The sequence below is a fragment of the Pan paniscus genome, chromosome 20 (genome assembly GCF_029289425.2).
Source record: "Pan paniscus chromosome 20, NHGRI_mPanPan1-v2.0_pri, whole genome shotgun sequence".
Lineage (NCBI taxonomy): Eukaryota > Metazoa > Chordata > Mammalia > Primates > Hominidae > Pan > Pan paniscus.
In genome coordinates, this window is record NC_073269.2 from 35,172,128 (window position 1) to 35,185,555 (window position 13,428).

Consider the following 13,428-nt stretch of genomic DNA (forward strand, 5'->3'; position numbering starts at 1 on the left):
CTTAGGAACAAGGGCCTCCAGCAGCATTTTGGAATCTCACCCATCAGTAACTAGAGGAGCTTCTATAAATCTTTGTAGTGAGAAAAGTTATTGTAGCTTCAGAATTGGATAGCTAGGTTGGAAGCTGCAGTTTGGCCACAACTGGCTGTGTGACCTGGGGCAAGTTCCTCTCCAAGCCTGTTTTCTCATCTGCACAGTAGGACCATAGCTGGAGTTTACTGATTCCTGTTCCATTGCTCTGTGCTTACCAGAGCTCATATATCTTCTCTTCCATTTTGCTCCTATGTTTACTATTTTTGCTCCTGCGATGTATTGATAACTGGCCACCACATACAGGTTCCAAAGAGAATATTTGTGTGAGGGTTACTGTTGGCCTCATCTGGCAAAGCTTTACAAGGCTCCCCACTAGGCTGCAGGTCTTGTCTCCTCCCTGGTCACCAATACAGGGCATGGTCACCTGTGCATAAGACATTGGGCTGTGGGTGAGGCAGGCAGAGAAGCCATGTCCCAGAGGCTGTGCATGACGACTGGCCAGATGCTTCTGTCTGGTTTGGATGGTTTTCTTCCCTCCCTCACAGGACAGCTGGGGTAGACCATAGATCCCAAACCTCCCTACGCAGATTTCATCCTGAAACATTTGCTTTCCAAGTAAAGCCTTAACATTCAAGAAGACAGCCCTCAGCTCAGAGCTGGCTCTCTGCCTGAATTTCCTGTTCTCTCCCTGTCGGTTTTCTGAGATCCATGGCAGTTATTCTCAAAAAACCTCTGATTGTTCATTCTTCTCTCCACGCAAGTTCTGTGGTTCTAAAAGGGGTTTGGGAATTGGCAGCACGGTGATACACTAATTCCTGATGGCCAGACCAAGTCACCTGCTAGGTTTGATCAGAAGAGCTCCGCCTCTCATCCCAGCGCCCCAGAGTCTCCATGGCATCTGGGCATCTTTTTCCTCTTGTGCCCTAGTTTCACTCTTGGAAACCTCCTCTCCATAAGTTAGACCTAAGTCTGTCAGTGTATCCCTGCTTTGGACCACAGAAATTTGCTCAGCAGTGGACATATCACGCAACCAGAGCCTGTGCGACATAATGACCTTGTGCTGATACATATGATGGAATTTTAATAAGGGGTAGCAGCTGCCCTGCCTTGCCCGTAGAGCATCTCCTTAAAAGCACAACAGGTAGGCCAGACCCTAGAGTCAGGAGTTAGATTTTACAATGCAAGGTCTCCAGTCTCCAGATTTCACAACACAAGGTCACAGGCCTTCTGACCCTGGTACTGTATGCACAGGCCTCGGAAACTGACTCAGCGGTCTCTCGGGAGGTGTGCAGAAGGCTGTTACAAGGCACATCCATTCGTCTCTCAAGGAGGGAAGAGTGGGTTTCATTTTTCTTCTACTTTGCTGTAGAAAGTGGGTGAAATTCAGCCCAGATTGTGTAGAGTCTCCTGCAGGCTCCTCGCATGTGTGTATCTAATATGCATACTCAGGAATAAATCACGTTTCCTGCCTCATCTATATGGGTATGAGGGGAGAGGAGTCTTTTTGTTGGCAAGACTTTTTATTTCTCCAACAGCCCCGTTGCTGGAAATGCTGGCATTGAGTCTCTCACTCTCCTCCAGATTTAAAACTGGAGAAACGTGCTGCAGCCATTTCTCTGCCCTTAGGGAAGAGGCTGCCTGAGAACAAGGCCAACTCCAAGGAACTGGGCCACCAACCTGGGAAGAAGGAAGAGGATCGGGATGACTTAACCCCAATCCCTGGGTCCAGCCGTGCCTGTCTCTGGATTTTGCCATTGTACAAGCTGAAATGTTCCCTTTTCACTTAAGTAAATTGGGTACAGTTTCCTAGCTCTTGCAAGAGAAAGCACCCTCACTGGCTTAATGCCCAAGTATAAGCATCTTAAATGCTTGTCTAAATCTTGAAACGCAGCTGTGGTGTAATACACTTCTGAGTCAGAAGGGCTATTTAGGCACAGCCTTTCGCTCTTGCCAGAGCCCCTTACATGACGCTGTCACTGGGTAGTGGCTCAGCCCATGCGTGCTCACACCCAGTGTGGAAATTCGCTGCCGCTAAGGCAACCCACTCTCTCTCCACACAGCTCTACCTACCAAGAGGCCCTTACTCATCCCCCACTCCAATGCTTCTCCCTCAAGCCATTGGTTGGCCCCCCAGAGAACAAGTGTGGACCTTTTTTCCTTAAGGGCCCTCTCAATCAAAGTCAGCTGTCATGTCTCTGCAAGACAATATGCTCCCCTCTAGGCTCAATTTCTTGTCACTTATGCGCCTGATACACAGTCATTTCCTACTTAAAATCAAATCAATAAGTGAGTAGTGCTTCCTTTAATGAGGGCTAAAGAACAGAAATCCAGTTTTACCTCATTATGGAGCTGATGGCCTCAGCATCCTACAAGTGCATCAGAACTCTGCCTGGCTTCTCGACAGGCAATTACCTGGAATACCAGGTTCAAGGATGGAGAGGAAGATGATGGAAGAGTGTGTTTTTGTGAGGAGGCCAGAAGACACTCATATTCGTTACAGCCCCAGGCACAGAGAGGTTGTCCGGTCCAGTCCTGTAGATGAACTAAAGATGCCTCCAGGGGCTGTGCTGAAAATGGACCAGCTTGGGCCCAGCTTCTCTGTGCCTCTTCCCAGTAAAGAGGAAGAAGAAATCAAAAGGTGTTAACTGATGGAGAACACAAGCTTTGGAGTCAGGGAGGCTCTATTTACTTTTCAACTCTGCCTCTTCCTGTTTGAACTGGAGCGAGATACTTCCCTGTATCCTCTTCCTCAGCAGGGAAAATGACCACCTGTCTCAGGTGTGTAGATATCTAAGTCCTCAGACCCATATGTGAGGACATACTAGTGGCAGTTGTTACAATAATATGATTATGGCCAGGCATGCTGGCTCATGCCTGTAATCCCAGCACTTCGGCAGGCCAAGGCGGGCTGATCATTTGAGTCCAGGAGTTAGAGACCAGCCTGGCCAACATGCTGAAACTCCGTCTCTACTGAAAATACAAAAATTAGCCAGGCATGGTGGTACATGCCTGTAATCCCAGCTACTAGGGAGGCTGAGGCAGAGAGTCTCTTGAACCCGGGAGGCAGAGCTTCCAGTGAGATCATGCCACTACATTCTGGCCTGGGTGACAGAGTGAGACTCCGTCTCAAAAAATAATAATAATTTTTTAAAAATTACAATTATTTCTGACTTTTTGAAGCTTCCGGCCTAGTGGTGCCCCCCTTGTCGAGTGAGTCTGCTCGTTCCCCTGTGAATGAAGTGCTACCGGCAATTCAAACGGCTTGCCTGACGAGGCTCTTTACGTCCCTCCAAAGTCACATGCTGATCAGATTATTTTATTAAAGAACAGAGTTATTGCAAAGGAGTGCAGCTATTCACAGAACACAGGGAAGCAAGCAGCCGGACCCCAGCTTCTCCCTTAGTTGGCTTGAAAGTTCGAGTGCCAGTCTTCCTCCCAGCGGGGTGCACTGTGTGGGGGCCCAAGAAGCGTCCTGCCGGGAAGTGAGAACTGCAGGTGAGTCCCTGGGAGCTGAGGCTTTGGGGAGCTCTGGCTCTTCCTGCCTCACTGTCCACAATCCTTGGGCTAATTCTGGATGGCAGAGTAGGGTCAAGAATGCTAGCATCAAACCTTCCCTAATGTGGGCAGTTGAAGGGAGGTCAGGAGTGACAGGAAGTGAAGTCAGCAATGCTGAGCATCACCTAGGCAAGAAACAGGGAGGCCTTGTAGAAACTGTTTGGTGCTGCAAACCTGTGCCCCACTGAGGCATTATGGCTCCTCCTCCACGTGGAGTGTCTTCTCTGAGAGTGCCTCAAGGTGCGAGGGGCAGTGGGAAGATTGCAGAGTCCCAGGTCTGCTGCTTATTAACCCCGAGACTTCAGCAGTCACCGCACAGCTTCCAGACCTCGGGTGCCCACTTGTGAAATGGGAAAGCTGGGCTAGGCCAGTCATTCACATTTTGTGGCTATCGGCCAGGTCCCTGGTGCCCAGGCATGCAGCCACCTGCCAAGGGTGAGCTGGCACGCAGGCAGCACCTGTTTCTGTACCTGACAGGGAGTGTCTCAACAGCAGATGACTCCAAAGTCAAGGCCCGTAGAGTCAACCCAGATTTTGATATGACTGCTCGGTCCCCAGAGCACTTTAGAAAAGTGATTTGGATAGGTCTATGGATGGACAAATGAAAATATCTGAGAAAGATGCTACTTCATGGGGTCCTTTCCTTTGAAGTGATCAGAAATAGCATAGAAGGCTGGGTGCGGTGGCTCATGCCTATAATCCTAGCACTTTGGGAGGTCGAGGCAGGTGAATCACATGAGGTCAGGAGTTTGAGACCAGCCTGGCCAACATGGCTAAACCTTGTCTCTACTAAAAATACAAAAATTAGCTGGGTGTGGTGATGGGCACCTGTAGTTCCAGCTACTCGGGAGGCTGAGGCAGGAGAATTGCTTGAACCTGGGAGATGGCAGTTGCAGTGATCTGAGATCACACCATTGCACTCCAGCCTGGGTGACAGAGCAAGACTCTGTCTCCAGAAATAGCATAGAAGGCTTTAGCAGGACCATTGATAACAGCAATACCTCTGTTTTCAAGAGTATAACCATAATGGAGGCTTCCAGGACTGAAGCTGAAGAAGAGCTTTCCAACACCAGTTGATAGACTACTGGGTAATGTCATAGTTAATGTTGCTAGAGTGGCCATTAAAATAACATAATTATGCTAAGTAGTTTGAAAAAAAGGAGAGAGAGAGTGCAATGGAACACACTTGTGACATGAACTCTGGGTAATTGTGCTGAGATAATTTATGCCAACCACTCCTCGCAAACCCCCGTCAAGTTGAATGACTGCTGAGGGTCTTGCCCATAAGGTAATTTGATGGCTGGTTTAAAAAGAAAAGTGATAGGATAGGATTGTGTCTGGGCTAAATACAAGGTGGGGCTGAAGGGGGCAAAGTGCAAAACACCAATCAGCTGTGTTCTCATGTCAGATCAGGCCTGGCTAACACATTTTGGAACTGTTATAGAACGAGGATCTACCCCTGCGGTTTTCTAGAACATAGCTTGGGTTTTCTCCTGGTCACCTCAAGTTCTTCCCTTCAAAATCAAATGCCTTAGAGGTGCCACAAGGGCTGACTGGTTCAATGAGTTGTGCAGACTGTTCCATAGGCAGCTTTTTCTCCCTTAGTATATCAAGAGAATTCTCACAGTGAACTATTTTGTACAGGGGGTAACTTTCATTAAGAAAAGCACATAGTCCAGCATTTTGGGAGGCCAAAGTGAGAGAATTGCTTGAAGCTAGGAGTTTGAGACCAGCCTGAACAACATAGTGAGACCTCCATCTCTACAAAACTTTTTTTTTAAGCCAAGCATGCTGGTGTACCCCTGTAGTCCCAGCTACTTTGGAGGCTGAGGCAGGAAGATCCCTTAGGCCCAGGAGTTGAAGACTGCAATGAGCTATGATTGTGCCAGTGCACTCCAGCCTGGGCGACAGAGCAAGACTGTATATATAGATTTATATATTTTTTGAGATATGGTATATATATATATATATATATATATATACACACACACACAAAATATAAAGATTCGTTTGTATGAAAAAATGCCAGAATAACATACAGGGAAATGGTAAGAATGTTTATCTTTGGGTAAGATTTTTGGTAGTTTTTCTGTGTACTTTTCTGTGCTTTCAAGGTTCATTATGTTTGAATTAGAAAAGCTATTTAAAATGTCATCTTTCTTGAAGTTTTCTACACTTCATCTCTATCATAACTCTATCTTCTCCCACAACTGTGAAGAGTTTAATTCTCAATAAAAGAAAAATATTAGATCTTAAATGATCTTCCCTTGTTCCACCCTCAAATCAATCACTGATCAATTTCCCAGCTCCTTCTCAAGTTCAGTAAATAAAAGGAAACTGTCCAAAGGTAAAGTGCCCGCCATCTGCATCAACAGCCTTTACTGCTGGAATGTTCCACCCTTTCACTAGTCTACCCTCCCATTGTGTTCCTTCCTCCCCCAGGAAGTGCCAGTTCCTCAGCACAGCCCTGCAGCATTTCCTGGCAGCTCTGCCAGCCTCCTTACCTCATACTGCTATGAGAGCCACACCATTTCTCATCGATACTGCTTTCTACCCACCCACTCAACTCAGCAGTGAGCTCTCTCTTCCAGGAAAAACCATCTCATCCAAGTAAGTAGTGAGGGCAAATGACAAATACACCCTTTTCCTTAAAGAATGTGATTCACACGGGTCATCACGCTGAGCATCATCGACTCCTGGAATGCAATAGTGACGGTGGTAGCTGGCAGGATGGTATTAAGACTTACCTTTGGCCCTCTGCCTCCTGGTTTTCTTACACTATAATCTTTATAATCGATAATATCCTGTCCATCAAACAACCTGCAACCCTTTTCTAAGAATCTGAAAGTCACTTCTCTGGCCGGGCGCGGTGTCTCACGCCTGTAATACTAGCACTTTGGGAGGCTGAGGTGGGCAGATCATTTGAGGTCAGGAGTTCCAGACCAGCCTTGCCAATATGGTGAAACCCTGTCTCTACTAAAAATACAAAAATTAGCCAGGCATAGTGGTGGGCGCCTGTAATCCCAGCTACTCGGGGGACTAAGGCATGAGAATCGATTGAATCCGGGAGGCAGATGCTGCAGTGAGCCAAGATCGAGCCACTGTAATCCAGCCTGGGAAACAGAGTGAGACTCCGCCTCAAAAAATAAAAATAAAATAAAAAGTGACTTCTCTGCTTCTTCCAAAGCAAGAGAGAGTCCCCACTGGTCACTGGATAAACTTGTGTGCTTCCGAGCGTTTTGGATCAGATTTATTGGCACTTACTGGAAGCAAAAAAGAGCCTGGAGATAGCTCTATTTTATTTCCATGATACCTAGTCCCCAGTTATATGACAACTCTAGACTGAGCCCAGCATGTAGAAGCCAGAAACTCACTGAGGTTTTTTTATCCAAATTATTTGCTATAAACACGAGCTTCCTTTAGGCCAGAGATTCACAAATTTGGCTTCACATTAGAATTGGTTGGGGGCTATAAAAAATCTCCATGCCCAGGTTGTTTCCATCCCATTTAAATCGGTTTAAACAACGATTAATGCCTGGAGGTGGGTCCAGGCATAGTTTTTAAAGCTTAGCAGCTGATTGCAACGTCTACCAAGTTTGAAACACTGGCCCAAGGCTGTGGTTTTCAATGATGCCTGAACATTGGAATCACCTGGAGATGTTTTAAAAGTTCTGACTGGCAGGAATGCCTGAGACTAATTAAGTAGCAGGCTCTGGGAGTGGATCAGGTGTCAGTGGTTTTTGAAGATCCTCAGATGATGCTAATGAGCAAACAAATTTGAGAACCACTCCCCTAGACAAATCCCTTCATGAAAAGCACAAGGAAACCTCTTGGTGGTGTCCCTCACTTCCTGAAAATAGTAAAATTGGCTCCTTCCCTCAGACTACCTTCCCTGCCTATTAGCAAATGTCCATTCTTCCCATCGAGCCCATTGAACTTACTTCCTCCAGAGTAATTCATATTCAATGTCGTCCACTCTCACCTTCTGCAAGTAAATAACTTCCCATCCCACATGGCTCTGCCTCTCTCTGTGGCTCTGTAATTCCTGCAATCTTTCCTGGCAACTGGACTGTTTTTGGCAAACACACAGACAGATACACAGCCTAGAGAGAATGTCACACTTTGACACTTGAGACTTGTCCATCTTGGAAAGGTGCAATAAATATCTGACAATAATGTAAAGGAAGAACACGTGCTAAATGTATATATCCTTACCTGGGCAGGCAGCAGAGTGAAGAAGGGGGCGGGGAAAGGGGGCTTCAATTGGATAGGTAATATTTTATTCTTGAAAATCTGAAGCAAAATTTAACAAACTGTTAGCATTTGTTAAATTTGAATGGTAGGTTCATGGGTGTTTATCATTCTTGTGCTTTTTTGTATGCTTGAAATATTTCATTAAAAATTTAAGAGTCTGGTCGGGCACAGTGGCTCACACCTATCTCTCCAGCACTTTGGGAAGCTGAGGTGGGTGGATCACCTGAGGTCAGGAGTTCGAGACCAGCATGGCCAACATGGTGAAACCCCATCTCTACTAAAAAAACAAAAATTAGCCGGGCATGGCGGTGGGCACCTGTAATCCCAGCTACTCGGGAGGCTGAGGCAGGAGAATCACTTGAAACTGGGAGGCAGAAGTTGCAGTGAGCTGAGATCATGCCATTGCACTCCAGCCTGGGCAACAGAGCAAGATTCTGTCTCAAAAAAAAAAATTAAGAATCATAAAAATGTTTTCTAAAAGCTGTTCTCTCTATACACAGAGGATATTTATCCTACACACCAGTTACAGACAATAGAAGCAAGTTTACTGTTTCAGTTTTCAACAGCGTTGGGATTTGTTTTCGTTTTTAGTGAGTTGAGTGGTTCTAGATTGGCACTGAACAATGTGGTAGCCACTGTTCATGTGTGTGGCTGTTTGAATTAACACTAAAATAACATGTAAAATTCATTTATTCAGATGCACTAGCCATGTTTCAACTGCTCAATACTGGCACGGATTGTAGAACATTTCCTTCATTACAGACAGTTCTATTGGATAGCTCTTCTCTAGATAATACATAATTATGTAACAAGATGCAAATGACTTTTCTACAATTAGTCTCCTGCTTCCCTTTGTATTGGCTTGAACTAAAGCCATCTGTGACTTAGAAGTTATGAGTGACACAAGTAAATAAATGGTAAGTCTATTGTTTTTAGTCTTTCTGGAAAACATTTACTAAACTCAAAACCACTGAACCTACATATCAAGAACTGCACATTTATAGCACTTTTGTGTATAGATAGATATCTAGGGCTAATATACAAAGCCTTGACCACTGACAAATACTGGGAAGTAGCTGTCTAATATTAATTAATAGACGGGACCAACTGATGTTCAAAGTGAAGTAGTAGGTCAGGAAGAATGTCTGCCCAGATAGTCAGGACAATATAATTTCAAGCTTTTCAAATTACCAAACAAAACAGGTTGCTACAGCAGGTAAAATAACACTAAATCTGTGGAAAGAAAAGCCCTACTTCCCACCTGCCCCCAACCCTGTGCTCCTGCTCCATTCTAACAGCACAGCCACGCACGTTCACACTCTGCTCATGCCAACGTAGTAAAGCAGCAATATAGACATACAGGGCATTTTTGTTTTTTACCAAAGAGAACTATGTTACACACTTCGCCATTTGAGCTTTTTCACTTAGCAATATGTCATAGTAGACCTCCTTATGCATCTGTAGATACGAATAGAACTTTTTCCCCAATCTCTTTCTGCATATGCATTGAAATTCATACACATATATTCCACATACATAGATATATATTTCTGAACATATACTTATATATGTACACATTATATAATTTTATAAAATTATACAGTATAGTTTTTTGTAATTTTTATAATTTTCTTGTAAAATTAGTCTGTATAAGCATATATTCATAAATATATTCATATATATGAATATACCATTCATATATATATATATATACACACACACCAATATACCATTCATGCCAGGCAGGGGCAGGAGGCAGGCAGTGGTGTTTTCATGCATTTTCTGTGATAGCTAGCTTGCATCTATGTACCTACTCTCTTCCCTGGCCCTTCCCCCACCAGAACAATTTCAATCCCAGATCATCCACGTTAGCAAGATCTAGTTTCTTCCACATGTTTTCCATATAAATACGATCATATACCTATTCATATAATCACAAACAATGACTTTTTTTTTTTTTTGAGACAGAGTCTCGCTCTGTTGCCCAGGCTGGAGTGCAATGGTGCGATCTCAGCTCACTGCAACCTCTGCCTCCCAGGTTCAAGCGATTCTCCTGCCTCAGCCTCCTGAGTAGCTGGGACTACAAGCATGCGCCACCAGCTAATTTTTGTATTTTTAGTAGAGATGAGGTTTCACCATGTTGGCCATGCTGGTCTCGAACTCCCGACTTCATGATCCACTCACCTCGGCCTCCCAAAGGGCTGGGATTACAGGCATGAGCCATTGCACCTGGCCTACAACAACTTCTTATTGTTCCCTTTATGTCATTGTCACTTAGTTTGGGACCACTGTAATTTCGCCAAAGCAAACATCTTTTTTTTTTTTTTTTTTTTTTGAGATGGAGTCTCACTCTGTCGTCCAGGCTGGAGTGCAGTGGCACAATCTCTGCACACTGCAAGCTTCGCCTCCCAGGTTAACGCCATTCTCCTGCCTCAGCCTCCCAAGTAGCTGAGGCTACAGGTGCCTGCCACCACACCTGGCTAATTTTTTGTATTTTTAGTAGAGACGGGGTTTCGCTGTGTTAGCCAGGACGGTCTCGATCTCCTGACCTCGTGATCTGCCCGCCTCAGCCTCCCAGAGTGCTGGGATTATAGGCGTGAGCCACCACGCCCGGCCACAAACATCTTTTTACATTCATATTGGGGGAAATTTGGCCAGATATCAGGCAAAATTCACCCCCAATATTTCACGTAGTTTCTTTTCTATTTTCCCTAAGCATTGGATGGTTTGAGAAATAAAGGGACAGAGTACAAAAGAGAGAAATTTTAAAGCTGTGCATCCAGCTGAGACATCACATGTCGGTAGGTTCTGTGACGCCCCCTGAGCCGTAAAACCAGCAAGTTTTTATTAGGGATTTTCAAAAGGGGAGGGAGTGTATGAATAGGGTGTGGGTCACAGAGATCACGTACTTCACAAGGTAATAGAATATCACAAGGCAAATGGAGGCAGGGCGAGATCACAGGACCACAGGACCACAGGACTGGGGCAAAATTAAAATTGCTAATGAAGTTTCGGGCACCATTGTCATTGATAACATCTTATCAGGAGACAGGGTCTGACCAAAAATTTATTAGGTGGGAATTTCCTTGTCCTAATAAGCCTGGGAGTGCTATGAGAGACTGGGGCTTATTTCATCCCTACAGTTTCGACCATAGAAGACGGCCACACCCAAGGGGGCCATTTTAGAGGCCCACCCTCAAAGGTGCATTCTCTTTCTCAGGGATGTTCCTTGCTGAGAAAAAGAATTCAGTGATATTTCTCCCATTTGCTTTTGAAAGAAGAGAAATATGGCTCTGTTCCGCCTGGCTCACTGGCAGTCAGAGTTTATCTCTCTTGTTCCCTAAACATTGCTGTTATCCTGTTCTTTTTTCAAGGTGCCCGTATTTCATATTGTTCAAACACACATGCTCTACAATTTGTGCAGTTAACGCGATCGTCACGGGGTCCTGAGGTGACATACATCCTCCTCAGTTTACGAGATGACAGGATTAAGAGATTAAAGTAAAGACAGGCATAGGAAATCACAAGGGTATTGATTGGGGAAGTGATAAGTGTCCATGAAATCTTCACAATTTACGTTCAGAGATTGCAGTAAAGACAGGCATAAGAAATTATAAAAGTATTAATTCGGGGAAATGTCCATGAAATCTTCACAATCCATGTTCTTCTGCCATGGCTTCAGCCGGTCCCTCCGTTCGGGGTCCCTGACTTCCCGCAACACATTCACTTTTCCAGACTTCTGTTTTTATTTCTATGGAGAGTGTCAGAAGAGGAACTGCTGGGCCAATGGGAGTTTATTTTTGTTTTTGGAAAACAGTCTGGAGAAGTGCATTAAAACTTTCTCCTATTTATGCCAGCAATGTGCAAGAGTATCATTCTCTCACACTTGTTCAACAGCAAAAGATGCTGTTACTCTTGGAAGTTCTGCCCATCTGATGGATGTAAAGTGACACCTCATTGCCATTGTGTTGACTTTGACAATGACAAGATCTCATACCTACTCATCTATTAGGCACTCAGATTCACTTTTTTCTAATGAGGGTATTTCACCTACATTTTTTCCTACAGTTTTGTCCTTTTCTTGTCAATTTATAAGATCTCTCTATGTATGTTATAGATACCAACTCTTCATTGGGCTTAGAATTTTTATTTTACAAATCTATTTTCATCTGATTTAACTAGTATCTTTTGAAATTCAAGATTTTAAAAAATACAAATAGGCCTATCTTTTCTGCTATAGGTTCTGTTTGTTTTGTGTTTTGTTTGTTTGGTTTTTTTGAGATGGAGTCTCACTCTGTCACCCAGGCTGGAGGGCAGTGGCGCCATCTCAGCTCACTACAACCTCCACCTCCTGGGTTCAAGCAATTCTCTGCCTCAGCCTCCCGAGTAGCTGGGATTACAGGCATCCTCTGCCATGCCCAGCTAATTTTTTTTTTATTTTATTTTTAGTAGAGATGAGGTTTCACCATGTTGGCCAGACTGGTCTTGAACTCCTGACTTCAGGTGATCCACTGGCCTCGGCCTCCCAAAGTGCTGGGATTACAGGTGTGAGCCACCATGCCTGGCCTCTGCTATAGGTTTTAAGTGTCCTTCCATGATTAAGAAAGTCCTCTCCCCATTTAAACTATATGTACAGTTCCTAAAATTTTTCCTTAAAAAATTTTTTTACATGCATCTTTAATCCCACTAGAGTTTATTTTTAAGCATGATAGGAGCCGGGGTCCATCTCTGTTTTCTTCCAAATGAATAGTAGGCGTTGCCAGCACTGTTTATTAAATAAACCAATCTTCTCCCACTGAATTGAATCCTGTCTTTCTTGTATTAAATTCTTGTAGCTTGAAATCTCATTCTTGATAGTCTATTTTGTTCACTGACCCATCTGTCCTCATGCCAATGTCATATTAACTACAATAATTACACTGTAGTTTCTCAAATCTTTATTCTTCTGTTTCATACTTTCCTTGGATATTTTTGGATATTTATTTTATATAAGCTTTATGATCATTTTATCCTAAATAAATTGGATCAAAACAAAATGTTGTAGAGAGTCTAATTGGAAGTTTATTATTAATAAATGTATGTTAATTTGAGGAAAAGACTTTTTTTTTTAAGTGAAAGCAAAGCAAGCTTATTAGAACAACAGAATACAGAAAAATGTCTGCTCCACAGACAGGGCAGGGTACCCCACAGGCAGAGTACCTGGAAAATTTTTTTTTTTTTTGAGACAGAGTCTCGCTCTGTTGCCCAGGCTGGAGTGCAGTGGCATGATCTTGGCCCATTGAAACCTCTGTCTCCTGGGTTCAAGCGATTCTCCTGCCTCAGCCTCCCGTGTAGCTGAGATTACAGCCACCCACCACCAAGCCCAGCTAATTTTTGTATTTTTAGTAGAGACAGGGTTTCACCATGTTGCCCAGGCTGGTCTCGAACCTCTGACCTCAAGTGATCTGCCCTCCTCACCTGAGGTCAGGAGTTCAAGACCAGCCTGACCAACATGGTGAAACCCCATCTCTACAAAGAATACAAAAAATTAGCCAGGCGTGGTGGTGGGTGCCTGTAATCCGAACTACTAGGGAGGCTAAGGCAGGA